Source organism: Haemaphysalis longicornis, unplaced genomic scaffold (assembly GCF_048455015.1).
Source record: "Haemaphysalis longicornis isolate Haplotype H1 unplaced genomic scaffold, Haemaphysalis longicornis Haplotype H1 scaffold_2, whole genome shotgun sequence".
NCBI classification, from domain to species: Eukaryota; Metazoa; Arthropoda; class Arachnida; order Ixodida; family Ixodidae; genus Haemaphysalis; species Haemaphysalis longicornis.
Window position 1 is genome coordinate 179,562,692 of NW_027526295.1, and position 19,814 is coordinate 179,582,505.

Genomic DNA, 19,814 nt, shown 5'->3' on the forward strand with positions numbered 1-19,814 from the left:
TAACATCACATCTGTGCTTATAATCTGCATTATGTAAAAGGCAAGTATTCGAGGTGACTTGCAAATCTTTTATTCCTTATTTAGAAGGTTGTTAAGGGTGGACATAGCTCTTAAAACAATTTCTTTTAATTTTTAAGTAAACTGTGAAACTTGCCAGTCTTGGTGCTTTTTTTCCACTGATTTCTAGTATGCCATTTTTTTAGTCAGTCAATTAGTTCCCAAGATAATTAAAGATAATTAGTCATTTTTGGAGGAACAATGGACAAAACAGTGTTAGTTATAAAACTGTAATCTTTATATTTTCCAATACTATGAACCCTGGTGAGTGCATTAAGAAAATCATTTGTTTGATGCACCACTTGGAACTAATTTTACAGCTCATTAAACTTTGGTGTTTATGGGCATTCAAAATGGTTCCTAGCCACTGGTTCTTCCAAAGTTTAATGAGCAGTAGTGAGCTGTAAAATTAGTTTCAAGCAGTGCATCAAAACACCAATTTTCTTATTGCATTCACCAGGGTACATAGTTTTGGAATATTGAAAAATATAAAATGACTATTGGAAGATAAAATTGGAAGATAAGATGACCCCTTATGACTAACACTGTTTTGTCTATGGTTCCTCCAAAAATGACAAATTATCTCTAATTGTCTTAAGAACTAATTGACTGACAAAAAAAAATAATGGAATATTTGAAATCAGTGGGAAAAAAGCACCAAGACTGGCAAATTTCTCCGAGCTTGCTTTAAAATTAGAAGGAGCTGTTTTAAGAGCAGTGTCCCCCTTTAAATTGCAGGTATTTGCATCCTTTGAAGCAGTGATGCCCTGCAGTGCTGACAGTATTGCCAGCAGGAGAATGGAGGGGAAAAACACTGGCGGCCTGTGGGGCAGAAAAGCTTAAAATTGGGAAGGAATGTTTCTATTGCAACACTCGTACCAGTGCATTGATCTCTGGGGCTCGGGCGGAATGCCTAAGAACATGGACCTACGAGGATGGCGGCAGGCAACAGAGAGACACCTGGGTTTGCTGCGGCAGTGATCAGGGAAACAATAGGTCGTATTGTGCAGGTCTGCAGAGACGTACAGCTGGCACGGGATGGTGGGAGCACGCTGTTAACTGAGGCTCTGGTGTTCGAGCTGAAGTGTTTGAGGCCAACTGCACTCAAATTTCACCTCGACCAAATTTATTTTTAATGTGTAGTACATACCACCAAATCGGCTGGGACACGGGTGGTAGCCCTGTGATACGACTCGTTAATCAGTGAGAAGTGTTTTAAAAAGCTCCGCCGCAGACCACGCTGCACCTGCTGGTGGATCACGTAAACAGCCATGACGCGCCTGTGACGCTCCGGCCGACGGGGGCTTCTTCCTCTGGCCAGCCACGCAGCTGGAGAACCGGTTGAGCTCTGCTGCACACGCTTCATCCATTTGCTGCCCCGTGCATGCGTAGAGTTTGTGCGCAGGCTTGCTCCCGAGCTGCAGTGCTGACCGTCCGGCCACTTGCTGGCCGGCTGAAACGCCACCTCAATGGCTGCGCTCTCCTCCATTTTGGTTTCAAAATCGCCGATTTTTTGCTGATTTCTTGCGGCGTCCACGCACGCGTATTTCAGCTGTTGTAGTTTGCGTTTTACTTTCTTTTTCAGCAGACAATACGGAAACAGTGTTTTCAAGAGGTCGAAATTTTGAGTGCAGTTGAGGCAGCTGTATACTGGTGGTGGAAGAAAAGTAGGGAAGAGAATACAGCACAGGAGGAGTAAATAGGTAAAATTTAGAAATGCTTAGGGAGGGTGTGAAGGGAGGAAAACAAGCAGGGTTGATAGAATGTGCCAGGGATAGATGAAAATTTTAAAAGCTGTGGAAAGGAGGTTAAGAGAGAGAGACTGCAAGTTGGCGTAGTTTGTTGGGGATATAACAAATAACTTCGATAAACCAGAAATGATGGTTTATAATTGGAACATCTGCCATGGCCACTGACATCTACACGAGCGAAAATCATTGTTTTTACTACAACTATTTTTGGTATTCAACAGAATAGATTGAGAAATGCGACTTTACAAATGAAAGATCAGTTTGCCCTCCAAATGTTGTAAAAGACTCTTTTATTGTTGCAATACTGCTTTGGCCGCAGCGAGATGTAGAATGCAAACGTGTCGTCCACTTAAAAGTACTAGAACTAAAAGTAAGCATCACGTGAAGTAGCTTTGCATGGCGTACCGAAAATTCATATGCCTTGATTTTGCTTGACATCGCCTGTGCGAGCAGCCATTGCGGCAGGATTCAGACAGTGTATGAGTCGGGAAAAAAATCTCTCTGCCCCAATTTGTGCATCTGATTTGTCACGCACCAAGGAGGCTCTGAAGGGCTCAATTGCCCTATGTGTACCTGTGCGGCCTCATGTCATACACACAGATGCCGCAGAGTACAGCATCGAAAGGCTTACATGGTAGCACTCCACTTGACCAATGCCGCACCGTTTTCCAACTAAGGTGGAAGAGATATGCTTGTCAACCATAACCTACTCCCACCAAAACTGTCCAAAATCTTGCATGGAGCTACGTCTCCTCAAATGCACTCAAAATTCTCGAGCAAAATACATCTGGTAACTTGGTGGAACTTATTTGGGCCCCTGCCCACGAAGGGCTGAAGGGGACAGGCTGCACGCATGGCATCCCGAGAGCTTACACACCGGGCCGACATCAACCTTTTCCCCCACCACAGCATCAGATCCACCAAAGACAAGCTCATTACTTTCGGTGGCATCGCAGGCCACTGTCGTCTCACCCACCTTCACGACCTCCCAAACTCGGTACATCTTTTCCACGACACAGTGGGCGGTGGTGGAAATTCCACCCACTGTTCTGCTTCACCACCCACTGCCTTTGGTAGGCCACCCACCACTCCCACTGACCCACCCGTCTGAAATGTGAACCCGCCGCGGTGGCTCAGTGGCTAAGGCGTTGCGCTGCTGAGCACGAGGTCGCGGGTTCGATTCCCGGCCGCGGCGGCCGCTTTTCTGATGGAGGTGAAAAGCAAAAACGTCCGCGTGTACGAGATTTCGGCGCACGTTAAAGGCCAACTGCACTCAAATTTCACCTCGGCCAAATTTATTTTTAATGCGTAGTAAGTACCCCCAAATAAGCTGGGACACAAGTGGTAGCCCCGTGAAACGCCTCGTTAATCAATCAGAAGCGTTTAAAAAAGCTCCGCCGCAGACCACTCTGCACCTGCCGGCGGATCGCGTAAACAGGCATGACGCGCCTCTGACGTTCCAGCCGACGGTGGCTTTTTCCTCTGGCCAGCCACGCAGCGGGAGAACCGGTCGAGCTCTGCTGCCCCGTGCGCGCGTAGAGCTTGCGCGCAGACATTCTCCCGAACTGGTGACCGTCCGGCCGCTCGCTGGACGGCTGCAACGTCATTGCAATGGCCGCGCTCTCCTCGGTTTCGGTTTCAAAATCGCTGATTTTTGCTGGCCGCTTGCGGCGTCCACGTGCGTATTTCAGCTGTTGTATTTTGCATGTTGCTTTCTTTTTAAGCAGACTATACGGAAATAGGGCTTTCAAGAAGTCGAAATTTTGAGTGCAGTTGGCCTTTAAAGATCCCCAGGTGGTCAAAATTAATCCGGAGCCCTCCACTACGGCGAGCCTCATCGCCTGCGTTGCGTCGGCGCGTTAAACCGTACAATCAATCAATCAAATCAATCTTAAATGTGGGCCTGAGGATCTAGGAACAGCCGCTGTGCGAAAGCAGCGCCAGTGGCAGCTGGCCGCATCGATCCCTCCACCTGGTTACATGAAAAGGAGCCTGAGCAAGTGGCTTTGAACAGTGGCGTAGCCGGGGGGGGGGGGGGGGGGGGGGGGGCTGACCGGGCTTCAGCCCCCCCCGAAATTTTTCCGGCCGTCGCCGGTCTGCCTGTATGCCTGGTACGTCGCCTGCGAACAAAGCTGCATATCCTTTGAAAGTGCCACTAGTAGAAGCATTCACGACTCAATGTCTTCCCTACGCAAGGGTGTTTACACAAAACCACGGCCGGTGGTGTTGGCCGGACTCGACCAAGTAACCACGGACGTCCGTGGGACGTCCGAAATACAGCCGGACATCCAAGGCCCAGTTTGGACGGCCACTGTACGTCCATTTTTGGACGTACATTTTCGGACGTACAGTGGACATCCAGAAACGGATGTACAAGTCCTAATGACATCCGCCAACGGACGTAAAAAAGTTACTATGAACCGTCAAATAATGGCCTAAATCGAATATCAAAGCAAAAACAAAAAAGCCACTGTGCTTTTCAATTAAAAAGATTTTGTACATCAACACCCTGGCTTGTAGGTTTCAAGTTTCATCTGAATATTTCTAATATTAAGCTTAATTTTTTAATTGTTTTGAAGCACTTCACCAACTCCAACGACGATCTCTTTGGGGAAGGGTATATAAGAAGTGAGAACCGCTACGAAACGTGAAGCAAGTTCACTGTGTTCATATATGCCGTCTGCCCGGTAGTGCGCTAGCCTTGCGCGTTGTACTGTACTGCTCGTTGTAAGAACATTAGCTTGTCGTTATGTGATTCCGTAAATTTTTACTCAACATCCAAAATACAGCCGATTTCGGACGTCCGACTGGACGTACGGAAGTGTTAAAACCGGACGTCCAACGGACGTACATGGTACGTCCATCGGCCCTGAAACGGACGTCATACGGACGTCCGCTACAGCCGGAATGGACGTACGGCGGACGGCCGACGGACGTCCGGTGGTTGCTTGGGCGACTCTTTTTCGCGCTGAACCGCTGAGGGATGATTGCGGAGGGGGGCAGCCCTGAAAGCCACGGCGCCTTCAGGTAAGCTCAGCGCACGGGACGACACAGGCATGCGTTGTGTCCCTTTGTGCGAGACATGTGGCAACACAGAGAATAATAGGCCGGCTGAGTACTTCTCAGCAGAGGAGATTGACTCGGCCGGGGAAGCAAGGATTGGTCCGCACTAGGCTCGCGGGAAAAAAAAAAGAGGGACCGCCGGTCATTGATGGTTTAAGACTGGTACGATGCAGGCCCGTAAGGGAACAGACGATCTTTGTATGTTAAGCAGAACAACGTGCACGCGGCGGTGGCTGACCACGGCCGCTCCATCTCCTAGAAAAGGGGAGATCAAGCGGCCGTGGGCACGTGCACATTCAAGACTCGTGTAAGGTAACTGAAGAATGCGATGGGGCTACGTAATGGATGAAACATGCAGTTTAGCTGGATGAATGTCGTGCGCGGGCAAAGGGCCTTTGCGAATGAGACACACAGCAAGGTACGCCCCTCTTCCTCGCGTCAGCCCTTCATTCTTCCTTTTTCACGTTTCTGCGAGCCCGGGAGGGTTTTGTTGGAGTGGGCTCAGACTGCGCGCACTGAGTGTCCCCTTCCGACGGCGATGTTGCGACAATCAATTTCACCCCTGCGATTAGGCAGCTTTGTTCGGAAGTATTCTCCCCTAACCTAGGAAACTGGAGAACAGCGGTTCGACAAAAAAAAAATTCCCCCGCATTTCCCCGAGGGGGAGAATGTGAAAGTGCGAATGCACGGTTGTCGGCCCGCTTGCGGCGCTTGCGCTCGGCCCCCGCAGCCCACCGCCTCGCTGCCTTCTCTTCCATCTCTTCCATCGGGTTTGTAGTATCACGTGTACACCACGCAGTTATCAAGCCGCTATAACGCCGCTGAGTCGCCAACGCACGCCGCTGACGACGTAGTTTGAATGCGTTAAAGATATAATGCGCGTCTAACACTGATATCACCGTCGCGGGCGTGGCTTGGTCGGTAGCGCGTCGCGCTGCGGCCCGCAAAGTCCTCGGATCGAAACCTGGCGCCGGATGCTGTTTTTTCTTTAAAGAGCACTGCGGACGCCGCCGCCGACGCCGGCGGTGGATGGTTTGGCGTCGCTTATAAAGATTCGCTCTTAAAAGGCGCGCTGCAGCTCCCCGAGCCAGTCCCAGACTTTATCCTAAATGTGAAGGCACCGCGGTCACCAGCCCTGCCACAGGCAGACGGCGTCGCGAGAGTAACAACGATCAGGTGGCCATATTCTACCTCGATCACAACTAAAGCCCCTCCATTGTGTCCACGGCCGCTTTTTCTCTGGACGGCGGCTGCCCAGAGCAGTGTATATTAAGGGCCTGAAACACAACGGCAATATGTCGCGAGGATAGAAGCGCCCCTGGTTTTGAGAAGCTCATGTTCCAAGTGCCAACACCCAAAAGAGGCCTCGAATTGTAAGTCATTTCCTTCCAGTGATTAATCCTTCCATGATCACTGATGTCTTTTGACGATGGAGGTTGCATTGTACGTTAAGTTGTGCAGTGCAGATCAGTTATGCATTCTCTGATATTTAAATAATAATTTCTTTATATTTATACGATGCCCCAGTATCTTGCGTCTGCGAGCTAAAATTGTGTATTTCGTTTTATTCCGAATGCAGTATTTGCGTTTGAATTGGTTGTTAAAAGCGCCCACGGTGGAGCGGATAGGTGATTTTTAATGAGGGAAAACGTAAATTCAACTCCTGTAACGCCTAAATATTTTATTATGCACGAAGTTGGAGAGGGTTACTCAGAGTGTATCGGGACAGCGTGAGTATCAGTACATGAAGAGTGAAAAATATATTTGTTCTGGCTGCAGTTTTAATAGTTTGCTTTTACTGGAACGAAACTCCATGTGATGTAGCCGCTGTTGCATTGTGTGCGCGTTATCGGGACTTTTGTTACCGCGTTTATTATCTACGCGTGCATCGACTGCTACACCAAATTTTAAACCCATAGCAGCGTGCGTGCACAGCGCAAGCGAAGGACCTTCGTACTGGTGGCGAAGAAACGAACGTGCCTTTCTGGTAGAATTTTCCTTTAACTCTTCCTGGCCTTCTTTGAAGTTCTGTGGACGCAGGAGTATCGTTCTTTCAAGGCTCAATCGGTCGTGCAAGACAACATAATTTCCTAATTAAATAAACGGGCTACAGACAGCAGGCCCCCTCAAGAGCACCAGCACACCTCTGCCCTCCTCCTCCGCTCACCTCCCCCCCCCCCCCCCGCACACACACATACGGGTGCGCGCTGTTGTCTTTCTTCCTGAATCCACAACTGCTACTTATACATTCTAAAATGTGGCATGAAGGACATTTCGAGCAATCGTCAGCATTTCCTAAGTAACCGAAATGACCGAGGAATTATCACGGTAAACAACTTTGCAACTTTTAGCCAATCTATCCTGTCGTATAGCCTGAAACCATGCTTGAGTTTCAACATCACGCTCGCTGTCAACCAAGGAAATAGTTTAACTATGTCATTACTGTCTGCTTCATGCTGAAGCATGGTAGTCTTTGGTCTTTCTGTATACGGGGCCATGCCAATGCGCATGGTTTCTTGGTGCACTCCGGAAAACAAAATGCTGACTTGTTTCGCGCATCGCACCACGCCCGAAGGTCATGCTGGCTCTGCACAGCTGCCCAATCCTCCGCTTTCTGGTGGGCCAAGGAGATTCCCAACATAATTTCCATTTCCCGCGTCTCTAACAAAAACTACAAAACTCATGTGCGCCCTATACATTCCAGAGCCACCCATGCTTATGCACTGATATTTTTTTATCGTTTAGCTTTAAAACCGGCAGTGTGTACTCGGCTGAAAAATGGCAGTGCACGCGTCAGCTAAAAAAGTATGTCCTTTCATTAAAGTTTGAAACCAAAATGGTAGGACCGCATTATAACTCTTTCCTCAGATCTCACGACAAAATTCAAAACAGCAATATTTTGCTCAGATTGCACAGAACACGCCTAACCGCAAGAGTACGGTCAGGCATCGTCGTCTTTGCGTTCCTATTTTTTCTTGCTAAATATAAAGTTCGATACAGCATCGAATGGTGAACTTTGCAGTGACTTGCTCTACCTCATCTAGGAGTGGTAGCTAAATGGGGTGGCTGCTCCAGAAAAGTTACTGGATAGTACACGCCTTCAGGCAGACTATAGGGCATTTATGCACGAAGCATTGAAAACTTGACAGGTAATAATGCAACTATTTCAGAACACCAAGCTCATTACAGCAGACTCTACATTTAGGCTGTGCCGAAATGTAAACCAGATCCATTATGTTACAAAGCACAAGCTTCTCATGTCCGCCCGGAGACCTGATAGAAGCTACGAAATGGCCTGTGTTGAGACTCAAAACAGAAGCGCAAATTTAAACTGGCATGACTTAACAAATACCAATGGCTGAATTATTACGCTTTGGTGTGGACTAATCTTGCCATGTTCATGTAATTTTCGTGCTTAACAGCGCTGTTATTGCGCATGATGTCTGTGTGTTTAGGGTTGATATTTGTTAAAATTATTGCTAGAGATATAACGCTTCTTGTATGTATAATTCATAGCCTCTCATTTTTTAAAGATAAGATCTGCGCTACAGATAACGCAAGTGCATAGAATCGATGTATACTGCACAGAATGAGCTCCATTGGCCTGACACTGGCCGCTACTGTGCAGGCGTACGCAAAATATTTTATTTTGCATTTTGGACAAGGACAACTAAATAAAAAAAAATCTAATTCTTACGGCCTACGTCATTTTATTGCGGTTGTCACACCTATCATACTCCACACGTTGAGATAAAGCAAGTAATTGCATGAAACTATGGCCGTTTAATGCAATGCCTGCACAAGGTTCCTGTGCGTGCAATGTACGTCCCGTATCACGGGCGCAGATTTGCACCACGCGGTCTGCGGATTTCCGCCCAGTTTACAACTTCAGCTGGCACTAATACAATCATAATCAACACCAATATCATGAGAGAACCTTAAAGAGCCTTTTAAAGACAAAATACAACCTTGTTCAATTGAATAGCAACTAGCCTTTGGTAACTCGCACAGCTCCATTCCAATCACAGGCGTTTTTTAAACCGAAGCAATGCAACAAATCTCAAAATTTTTTAAATTTAGCGCTGCAGTGAAGTGATATCGGCAGGAGCGGTATATATATAGGCTAGCACTAACGCGTAGTTATGAGTGTGTTAACTGCACGTTAGAATTCAAATGATAAGATCAATGGAGGCCCGTCTACAATCGCGCAATCATGTTCCTTGGCGGTGACTTAAGTCGTTGGGCACCAATCGTACCAACAAGATCCTGAACTGTCATAGTGAAATCGCCGCCGGAAAGTGGGCGGGGATTCGCCATTGCTTCAAACGTTTAATTTAATATTTTGATTATTCCTTTGAAGATTGCGATAAAACTGGTATCATTGATATCGGGACAAGGCAGACTTTTGAATGAACCAAACATGTATTTTATCTTCATAGCCTTTAAGGGCGCTTGCAAACTACCGCACATTTTTTGTTCGGGGGGGTGGGGGGAGGAGGGGGGGGGGACGAGAACAATCTTAGCCCCCCCCGAACAAAAATCCTGGCTACGCGCCTGGCTTTGAAGTCTCGCATTGCGTGCAAATCTTTGAGTCATTGCTGCTTTCTTATTTTTTCACTGCGCTGCTGCACCACAATATTCAGTATTTGACCGGAGGTGTTCGATTTTTGTGATGAAACTTTGAAATTCCTAAATACCCCCCCCCCCCCACCTCCTATGTTCTCAATATGGCCACCTCAGGATACTTTCTGGGGAGAACCCTGATCATGTACAAACATTGAAACTGCTTCAAATACTAGCTTTCCTAACCAGATCCCTTATCCATCATTTTCATCCTTCCAAATTCATCTGTTCTCCTAAATATCCCCCGTGTGGTGCGTGTGATAGAGTACCATGCAATAATTATTGTACACATGTATTCATACTATAATTATTCGATGAAACTGTGTGGCATGCACAGCTCACACATTCAACGTGGGAATGCCAAATAGATATTTCAGCCCGAAATACCAGCAGAAAGCAGTGGGAGGAGGCCCTGGGCAGATCGTCACCCAAGAGGACAAACTGCCTTAGCTGCCACCAGTGGCCACTCCCATCTCCCTAACCATGCCCCCACCTGAAGTTCCTACGATGGAGGGTCTTCACCCCCACCCACTGGCGGATCCAGAGGGGGGGTCCGGATGTCCTGACCCCCCCCCCCCCCTTCCTTAATTTTAGAATTTATAATTTCGATTTCCGAAATTTTGGTGAATAAAAAAGGCTGCTATATCCTCCCACTCCTTATCACAACCATCATGATCATCATCGCTGATAGAGGCTGACACCCCCCTCAGAAAAAACCTGGATCCGCCCCTGCCCTCACCCATAGAGTTTGTTGAGAAACTATATGCGCCCACCCACCCCAAACACTCGCACACTCTACTTTCCACTTCCCTAGAATTGGGAGAGTGGGTAGACCAGTTCCCGGCTTGAGGACCAGGAACACCTGCTGGTCAAGCGGGCCCGAGCAGTGGCGATAGCCCGTGGCCTTCTGAAATAAAAAAATTCCCCCGCATTTCCCCGAGGGGGAGAATGTGAAAGTGCGAATGCACGGTTGTCGGCCCGCTTGCGGCGCTTGCGCTCGGCCCCCGCAGCCCACCGCCTCGCCGCCTTCTCTTCCATTTCTTCCATCGGGTTTGTAGTATCACGTGTACACCACGCAGTTATCAAGCCGCTATAACGCCGCTGAGTCGCCAACGCACGCCGCTGACGACGTAGTTTGAATGCGTTAAAGATATAAGGCGCGTTCTGACACCGATATCAGCGTCGCGTCCGTGGCTTGGTCGGTAGAGCGTCGCGCTGCGGCCGCAAAGACCTCGGATCGAAACCTGGCGCCGGATGCTGTTTCTTTTATAATATAGAGGAGCACTGCGGACGCCGCCGACGCCGCCGCCGCCGGCGGTGGATGGTTTGGGGTCGCTTATAAAGTGCATTCGCACTTAAAACTGTCAACCAACGTTTTCTTTTTCATCGGCTTGAATAAGTGTTTGGTCGATTTGGTTGTATCTGTGCACCTCCAATACAGGAATGCTCCACATGCAAAAACAAATCCATTTTTTCCATGCTACATGGAGCGATCACGACTCGCTCGCGAATCCCTCGAGAAAGTGTGCTTGACTCTATAGTTTTCAATGAAACTCCCGCGGCAGCTAAAAAGTTCATAACCGGAACGGACAGGTTATCATGGTTTGGAAATTTTCACACAAAAGTTACCAATACACCAACGCCAAATTTTGGCATCAAAAATGCGTCAAAAAGCACATGCAACATGGTGTTTTGCAGTGTGTTTTCTTGTGACATTTATGCGCTTTTTTTAATTTTCGGTGTTCAACTGGTTTGAGTGGGTGTAGCCCGAAAGAACCCATTCCCGCTTGACCCGTCCCGTGTGCGCCCGTTCCCGAAACGACCTTCCCGTCTGGGCGCTTCCTGTTTCAGCCCGTTCCCCAAATGCCCTTCCCGTTACAACCCGCTCCCAAAGCGCCCTTCTCATCTGAACCCGCATCGTTGCGACCCATTTGAATTTCTGAAAATATGCGTTACCGTCTTCGAAACTGTTCCCCAAATGTGCTTACAAGCAACCGGTCATGCACTAAAAACTTGTATGCACCAAATTTTCCGGAATCGACCGATATTTCCGGCTGATAAGTTTCCGAATGCCTTAGGCCGATACTGCCCTCTTGACACAAAATTTGTAGCGGCGAAAGTGTACTATAAAGATACCCAATATCTTGAGTAATGCACGCATTGGATTTTTCTGCAGTTGGTTTTCGTACGTGCGGCTGAAGTTTATTTATCAGCCGCTCTTATGCTCATTGTTTGGAGCGTAGCTTTGTCTTAGGGTTCGAGAGATCTATATATATAAAACATGTCCATAGGAGAGACTTTAAAAAAGACCTGGCTGGCGATCCGTCATTTCCGTGCGTCGCCTCAGGGCTTTCTTTGCTACCCGAGTCCGCTCTGCGTTTGACGGACACCGCTCGTGCGCGCAGCATCAGTCGGCCCCTGTGGCTCTGCTTTCCTGCCGGCGTGCCGCTCGTCGAGCTGAGCCCACGCACTCGCGTCGCCTCCTGCCGCCGGAGTCACGAGCTCTTTCACCCGCTTTTCAAGCTGGGCCTGCTTTTCTCGAGCTTCGTCCAGTTCGGCCACCGTGCGCACCAACTGGGCGGTCTTCGCCTGCCCCGCCTTGTCAAGCTCGGCCACTCGCGCCTCGAGAGCCACCCGCGTTTCCCTTTCTTCCCTGAGGTACCCCTCCAGCTCTCCACCCTCGCATTCAGCTGCTTCTCGAGGCGTTCGAAGCCTTGTCTTGCCCGCTCGCAAGGCCTACATTCGAAGGGCGCCTTCTTAGCGTCAGCCACGCACTCGAACGCCGTCTCCCCCAAGTAGAACCAGCGCAGGCACTCTTGGCACTGCACCTGGTCCTCGTCCCCAGTGCCCATTCTCGTCCTCGGGGCCATTGTTCGGTCAACCCCTAGGCCTAAGTCGCCCGTCACACAAAGCCCGCTACTTCGCTAGAATTGTTTTTCCCCACTTGATCACTAACGCACCCGTCGCGTCGCCACCGTTCGGTCACACTCGTTGCTCCCACCCTCCTGTCACTGCGCTAATACAAAAAAGACAAAAACAAAGCAAAAAAAAAACAACTAACTACTAGCTACCACGTGGTTTTACCACTTGTTACATTTAGGTTCCCGCTTACTCACGCTAACTGCACATTTTCCTGTTCACCTATATTAATTAAGCGATTCCTACTTCTACAACATTATCTCTCACAAGCAAAAAATGAGAACATCCCCCTCGCGAGGGGCACGATCAAATGCAGAGCATTTCCGCTCTTCTCTTTGCCGATGAAGTCGATGGTGAAACGTGAAACGTGCCGTGAACCCCCTGCCGCGGCTATGACGCAACGTGGAGCGGCTATGACGCAACGTGGCGCGGCTATGACGCAACACAATCCACTTTAATCCAATCCAAGCCAATCCAATCCAATCGAATCCAATCCAATGCCCCTCGCGAGAGAGTGTTATAGCGCCGAAATCGCGCCACCACACGAACGCGTGATGTTGACGTCACGATCACGCCACAGATGTTAGCGACCGGAGCGCGCGCGAACGACATATGTGGTTTAAGCGCGAACCGACCGCGGCGAGAGAGCGCGATGCGAGCGCATCAGCAGCTTTTTGACGTAGTTTGAATGAGTCAAGGATATAAGGCGCGTTCGTAGCCTCCCATTCTGTGTCGGCTTTGTGGCGCAGTGGGTAGAGCACCATGTACACTACGTTCCGCCCGCAGGGTCGAGCGATCGAAGCCAGGCGCCGGATAGTATTTTTTTTATATAGTGTAGGGGGAGGGGTGCGGACAACGACGGTGCAGACTACGACTACGGACGTCAACGCGGGTGACATCGTGAGTTACTGAAATGCTCTGCATTTAAGTGTCGGCTTTGTGGCGCAGTGTGTAGAGCACCATGTACGTTGCGTTCCGCCCGCAGGGTCGAGGTATCGAAACCAGGCGCCGGATAGTATTTTTTTATATAGTGTAGGGGGAGGGGTGCGGACAACGACGGTGCGGACTACGACTACGGACGTCAAGGGGGGTGACATCGTGAATTACTGAAATGCTCTGCATTTAAAAGGACCGAAAAACAACAAAAACACCGTTTTCGTCTTCCGGGCCGTCACCTCCGTGCTGCTGCTCGTGCTGACCGGGGCACGCACCGGGGCAAGCAGACGACGGCTAAGCGACGTGCAGCCGTCGAAATTCGAACTATTCAGACCCAAAAATTGTGTGCGCTTTGTTTATGTGTTTATTTCTGTTGTCTAACAGTAAAACAATCACAGATAGCCTTGATTTAGGTATAAAATACACCGGGAATAGTTTCTACCAAGAATAACCTTTGTTTCAGAGAGTAATTCTTTTTTTCTCCTGAGCCAGTTTTCAATGAGGACGACTTTTTCTTTTTCCTGTGAGAATCATGCATTCTTCGGAATGAAACACATAGAAACGACTTCATAATCAGATGGTTATACTGTCAGCCGCTCATATTAGTAATCATGGGTATAAACATCTGCAATATAACGAACTATTTTTTCTAACCATGGAGAGTCAGGTAGCGGCCACGCAACGCTTGTGGGCGGAGCTGCACTCTTACCCTGTCATCGACTATAGTCTTAATGTCTTCTCGCTGAACGTCTGAAAGGCCCTTGGAGGTAGTATTCCCGCGACAATTTTAAGTTTCTGTAGTAAAGAAAATTTAGGCTTATTATGCAAAATTTAGGCCTATTATGCAAATTGAGTATGCTAGAGTGACGGGAATAAACAGAATCAATAAAACGCAAAGCTAAGTTTATAATTTATATAAAGTTTATAACAAAAATTGTAAAGTTTATAACAAAGCTAAGCCAGATGTGGCATATGTATCTAGATACATAGGGTTGCTTTATTTTTATACATCTTTTTATCTGTAATAGTTTTCATCTGTTTCTTTTCGACATTGATGTATACTTGCGCTATTATAACGATTAAATGTGTTAGTCCATCAAATACGATTTCTTTCAAAGTGAGGGTGTTGTGCAATTTTTTATTTGTGCTTCGCGGCGCTTTTCTGGGCTTTTTGATTGTATAATATCTTGATTTGTTAATTTAAAAGATTTGTTTGTTAGTTTAACAGGTTTGTTTATTAATTTGTTAATTGTTAATTTGTTTGTTAGGCTTTGTTAATTTAAAAGATTTGTTAATTGGTATGACGAATTGTAACCAAATGTCGTCATCTCTAGATTCTAAAAGCGAAGCCCAGGTTTGAAAAGCAGTCAAGGACTCTGGATGTACTGAGCATGCAATCGCAGCGGCTGTGAACAAACGGAAATAGATGAAAAACAATATGAAAATGTTTTTTATAACTTTTCATAAACTGGGTACGTTATCCCGGGAACGGGCTAAATAGGAAAATACGAAACGGGAAGGTTCTTTCGCCCCGGGTTGAAATGGGAAGGAACAAACGGGAAGGTTGAAATGATAATGGGTTCAAACGGGAACGGGCCAAGTGGGAAAGGGCGAAACGGGAAGGTCGTTTTGCGCCGGGTTGAAACAGGACGGAACAAGCGGGAAGGGTGAAATGGGAATGGGTTCAAACGGGAACCTCCCGTTTGAGTAGGGTCAGAACGCATTAGACTTGGCGAAAGACATTGTAGGAGTGAGTTTGTTGTATCGCCTCGTGCAACCCATCATGTCATCCTTTGCTTTCTGCATCCATGTAGAGCGACACTTTCCTTCCGCAGTATGTTGGTGGTGATGAGGACTAGCAAGGCGTCTTTCCTGTCATTGTGGGTGGGCCTGTGTGAGCCATGACCCGCTATCACTTCAAGAGTTCGCGCTGGCCACTACCGTCTGTTGCGTGAGGCGCCAGACAATAATGTCCTGAAGAAAAACGTTGCTTTTGTGCGCCTGGCGTTAGTTGAAGCAGTTCGTGTTCCGCACTTACGTATGGGAAATTAACGATTGTGTTAGGCCTTTGCTTTGGCGTAAAACTCTGAAGAGTTCGATGAGCATGCAGTTGTCAAGGTTGAAGCACTTTTCAATGACGACGCCAATACCAGCACCGAGTAGCCAGACACTTCTGCTGACTTCAGCAGCGTGATAATAGATAAAGATGCCCTACAAGGCATAATCACTCACCTTACTGTGACATTTGACTCTGCAGAAAAAGTTATGAAAGAAAAATTTTCATCGAAAATAATGTACATACCGCCGAAATGTTCCACACTAACGTTCAAATCTAGAGACAAAAGGAAAACTTCACAGGTCAAGGGAGTGAGATCAGTCGTGCTGAAAAGGCTTGCGGTGTATGAATGCAGTGATATCACGTCCATCACATTGGTAAGCGTAACGGCATGCCTGATTTGCTGTAAGAAATAAAGTGAGCATTAGGTAACCTGCACTTGCAGTGAAAAGCGCCGTATTGGGACGTTGCACTTCTTTCACAAACATAAAAAAGACACTGAAAATTACACACTGGTGGTCTACCCAGTGAATGCAAGCACGTCTTGTAGAAGTCTCAAACTTATCTTGTGTAGCTGTCCAAGACATCTTGATCTGCACATTAGGACAGCTACCACACTTCTATACGACATCTTGGCAAGACCTCCAAGATGTCTACGCAACACCTGATCAAGATTTTTATAGACATTGCCAAGACGGGAGATAGCCATCCTGTAGCTCGGCTAACGCGACGCTATGCCTGAGCTACAAGACGTCTTGAAAGATATTCTTGATGATATCTCAGAGACTGCTAAAAATTCCAACAAGACGCGTCGAATACTAAACACCTCATAGCTACCTGGATTGAAAGCAACAAAACGTTTATTCTCCGTTTTGACGACGTTCTTAAAAATCTTGAATAGCAATCTACGAGACGACTTCTAAGCATGCCAGATAGAGACATAATGTCTTGTGAAGATGTTTTCTAGTAGTTGTGGAGACATAAAGGAAAACCTCTCACAGCAGTTTACGCCAGCGTCATTGTAGTCATCTTGCTATCATCTTATTAAGATGTCATCAAGATGACTCTTCTAGCTCTCTTCCTGTTTTACGCCCAGGGGTATATAGAAATGCGGTTATCAGAATAAGAGTGCACATATATAACTGATTTCATCTAAAACAACTTTGATATTTCATGGATGGGACAGTATAACCACATTTTACTGCATTTCGTGTGGCCTGACAAATTTGACTGAGCTAAAGCGTCTAGACACACCTTAATGCAGCAATAAGCACACTGAGCAACTTTTGCAAGACTAGCAATTTTATTATTCAAAATAAACATGACAAGTCAAAATAGAATAAAAGGTGACCAAAAGATGTGGGAGTAAATAAAAACTTGATATGCATAAAAGGCAAAAATTAGAAACAACCCGTCCTATTTGGCTGCCATAGCAATTAAAACATGCTTATAAAAAATGACTAGATACTGAATGCCTTTCAGCCTTTCAATGTTATAGCGGAAAAAAAGTCAACTGCAAGAACTAAAAAGAATGATCATAAAAAATAAGGGACAGAAAATATATCAAAACATGTGCATTACAGTGAAAACCTATTTAAAGTGGCCGAGTCTTGATGATGTATGAAGTGCTGGAAATCCAGGTAGGCTGATCCAATGACGGAGGGTTTGCTCAAGTGACGACGAAATGAGGAAATAACTTCAGACAATACATCAACAATTATTAACGAGCGGGTACCCGGAGAAGTTTATTAACAATGTTGAAGATGTGTCCTCAATCCCAGGCCACCCCAGGGCAAGTCATTTCGAAGACGCGTTGGCATACATTCCTGGGGTCAGCGAAGCAAAGTCGTATCTTTGCAAGGTATGACCTTTGCGTTGCGTGCATGCCGTCATACAAGCTGAGGAATCAGCTTGTGAACGTGACAGATTGCTTGGACAGCAAGAGATATCCCGGTGTTGTCTACAAGATACCATGTGCAGACTGCAGCTGCAGTTACATCGACGAAACTGGCAACTTCATCAGGAGATAAAGGAACATCAAAGGGACGCAGGCAAGAACAGGAAAGTGCCGAACACGCTGGCCGAGCACGCCAATATGCATGGTCATTCCATCGATTGGGGAAGGAAGAGAATTCAACCACGAGACTACTTTTGGAATCCGTGTTTATTCAAACGACCGAGGATACTATCAATACGACAGATGGCAATCTGCCTGCAAGCTACAGATTATGTCACATTTTAGAATTATAAGCGAGTTACCGCTCTCGTCGGCTTAGTGTGATCAAGGAACGCGTACGGGTAGAGTGTACTAGAAGTTTTAGAGTGGCCCGAGCGGCGGCGCTGCTGTCCTCATAAATTACTAAGGTAGCGCCATCTTTAGATCTCGCCGCCTTTCGCCCTCGCCCGCGCTCCTCTCTTACTTCGTTTTTTGCCATTTTCTTTTTCGCCGGCGAACGCCGCGCGCCATTGGCCAAGGGAAAAGTCACGTGGTTTTGTTTTTTTTGCTCCGCCGCCGGGTCGCCTCTCCGATGCCTCGCCGGCTGGGACATTGCGCAACGCCGCCGCTGCGACGCCATTGCTGGCTTCCGAGCCACCGTCGCCACCGTGCTTCAGTTCCAGCTTTATCGTAGGCGCCAGCTAATATCAAAGTAAGAATTAGCTGCTCGTTTCGAAAAAATGTCGCACCGGTGTCGTTTTAGGTTGCTTCTCGGTGTCGATGTGTTGTGCCTTAGGCAGCGCGAATATCGTCAGGCAGGGCACAAGACTTCGTTATTCCGTCCGGGAAACGCGACGCAGAAAGGAGAAAAGTTTGGTTGCATAGATTTGAACGGGCATACTTCAGGCCGACGCTACCATCACTCTTTTGCGAGGTAAGTTTCTGAATTCTTGTTCTTGCTCTGTTAAATTCTGCGCGAGCTTGAGCGGTCACTTACGAAGAAATGCGTATTCCCTTCGCGACCGTCGTCCACGCTTTGTTCTGAGTAGGCATTGCGCGCAGCGCCGAGTTCGTCCCGTCGTAAGCTTTGGTTTGTATAAGAGGCCGTGTATTTGTCATGTGCGCGCTTAACTTCCAGCATCAATATCAGCGGCGTAGCATGTTCAGTCAGTTGTCGTAAGGTTTTCTGACGCGAGAATTGTTCACCTGAATTCATGCTTGTTTTGGCCGACGGCAGCTTGCGTCTGACCATGTATCGTGTGCGTTCCGAGTGCGTGTACGCTCTTTTTGGCGTGAAGTCATGTTTTGTGTGTTAGCTACCCGGGTGGTATTATAATCCCGTTGTTATGACATCGGAGTGATTTGCTGCGTAATATGGGCTTGGTCGGTGCGGCGCAAATTGAGGCTGTTGCGAGAAAAAAAAATTGCGGCTAGGTAAAACAATTTAAGGTCAGCTAATATAGTGACCGCGCCGTTGACGTACGTTTGATGCGCAATTTCTGTTATCGCTTTATTAAATTCGCGCACGTTTGAATGAGCACTTCAAATGCATATTCGCACCGTAACGGCTGTACGCCCTTTCTTCCGTGTATGCACAGAGGAACGTTAATTACGACTTACGTTTGCATTACACGCGATGCCGTACATTTGCAGTGTGCGCGCTTACTTCATCTTAGTAGTCAATGGCGCAGCGTATCCAGTCATTGCGATTTGAACCAAAACACACTGGGCGACTATATTATTTTCAGCAGATGTATTTTTGTCCAGCAAAGCGCTTGCTAAACGGGTTTAGTGTAGCGAGTTGAGCGGACGCGGCACTGAGCAGATGCGCGAACACGAATTTGACCATGCTACGGTAGAACAGTCACTAACTCCCTTCTGCAATGCATTATTGCCTATATTTGCGGAGTGTTTGTGGCGCATCTCAAACTCGGTGGCGACATTTTTTTTCCCTTCTCAATAGGATTATTTCACGGATCAATTTGAGCAACGGATATTGGAGAAGCTTGGCGTTAAAAAAACTAAACCCAAATGCCACTCCCAACATTTTTTCTCACGGGAAGCCACGTCAGCAGCACAAGCCACCTGCACGACGTCATTACGGACGTTTGTTCCAATAAAATATCTATTTGCTGGCACCAATTCATTTTTGTGATTTATTGTTTTCTCTTGATAATCATCGTGACATTGGTCCTCTTTCGAATTTCTTTCGGGTGTATCCCTGTGTTAGTGCAATGTACAAATCTGCCAGAATATATCCCAGCACAAAACAATTCTGTCCAGGCGCCTCCATTAATAACGGCTGTAAACGACCGCGCCCGGTGAAAAAACGTATTGCATGATTAATTAACTCTAGACGGGGCTCTAGAAATCCTCTAGAAGTTAACGGGGCTCTAGAAATCCTATAAATGCTACCAAAGAGCGATTTCGGCGTGAAAACAAGAGCAAACTGCAGCGAGCGCCCTGAAGCGTA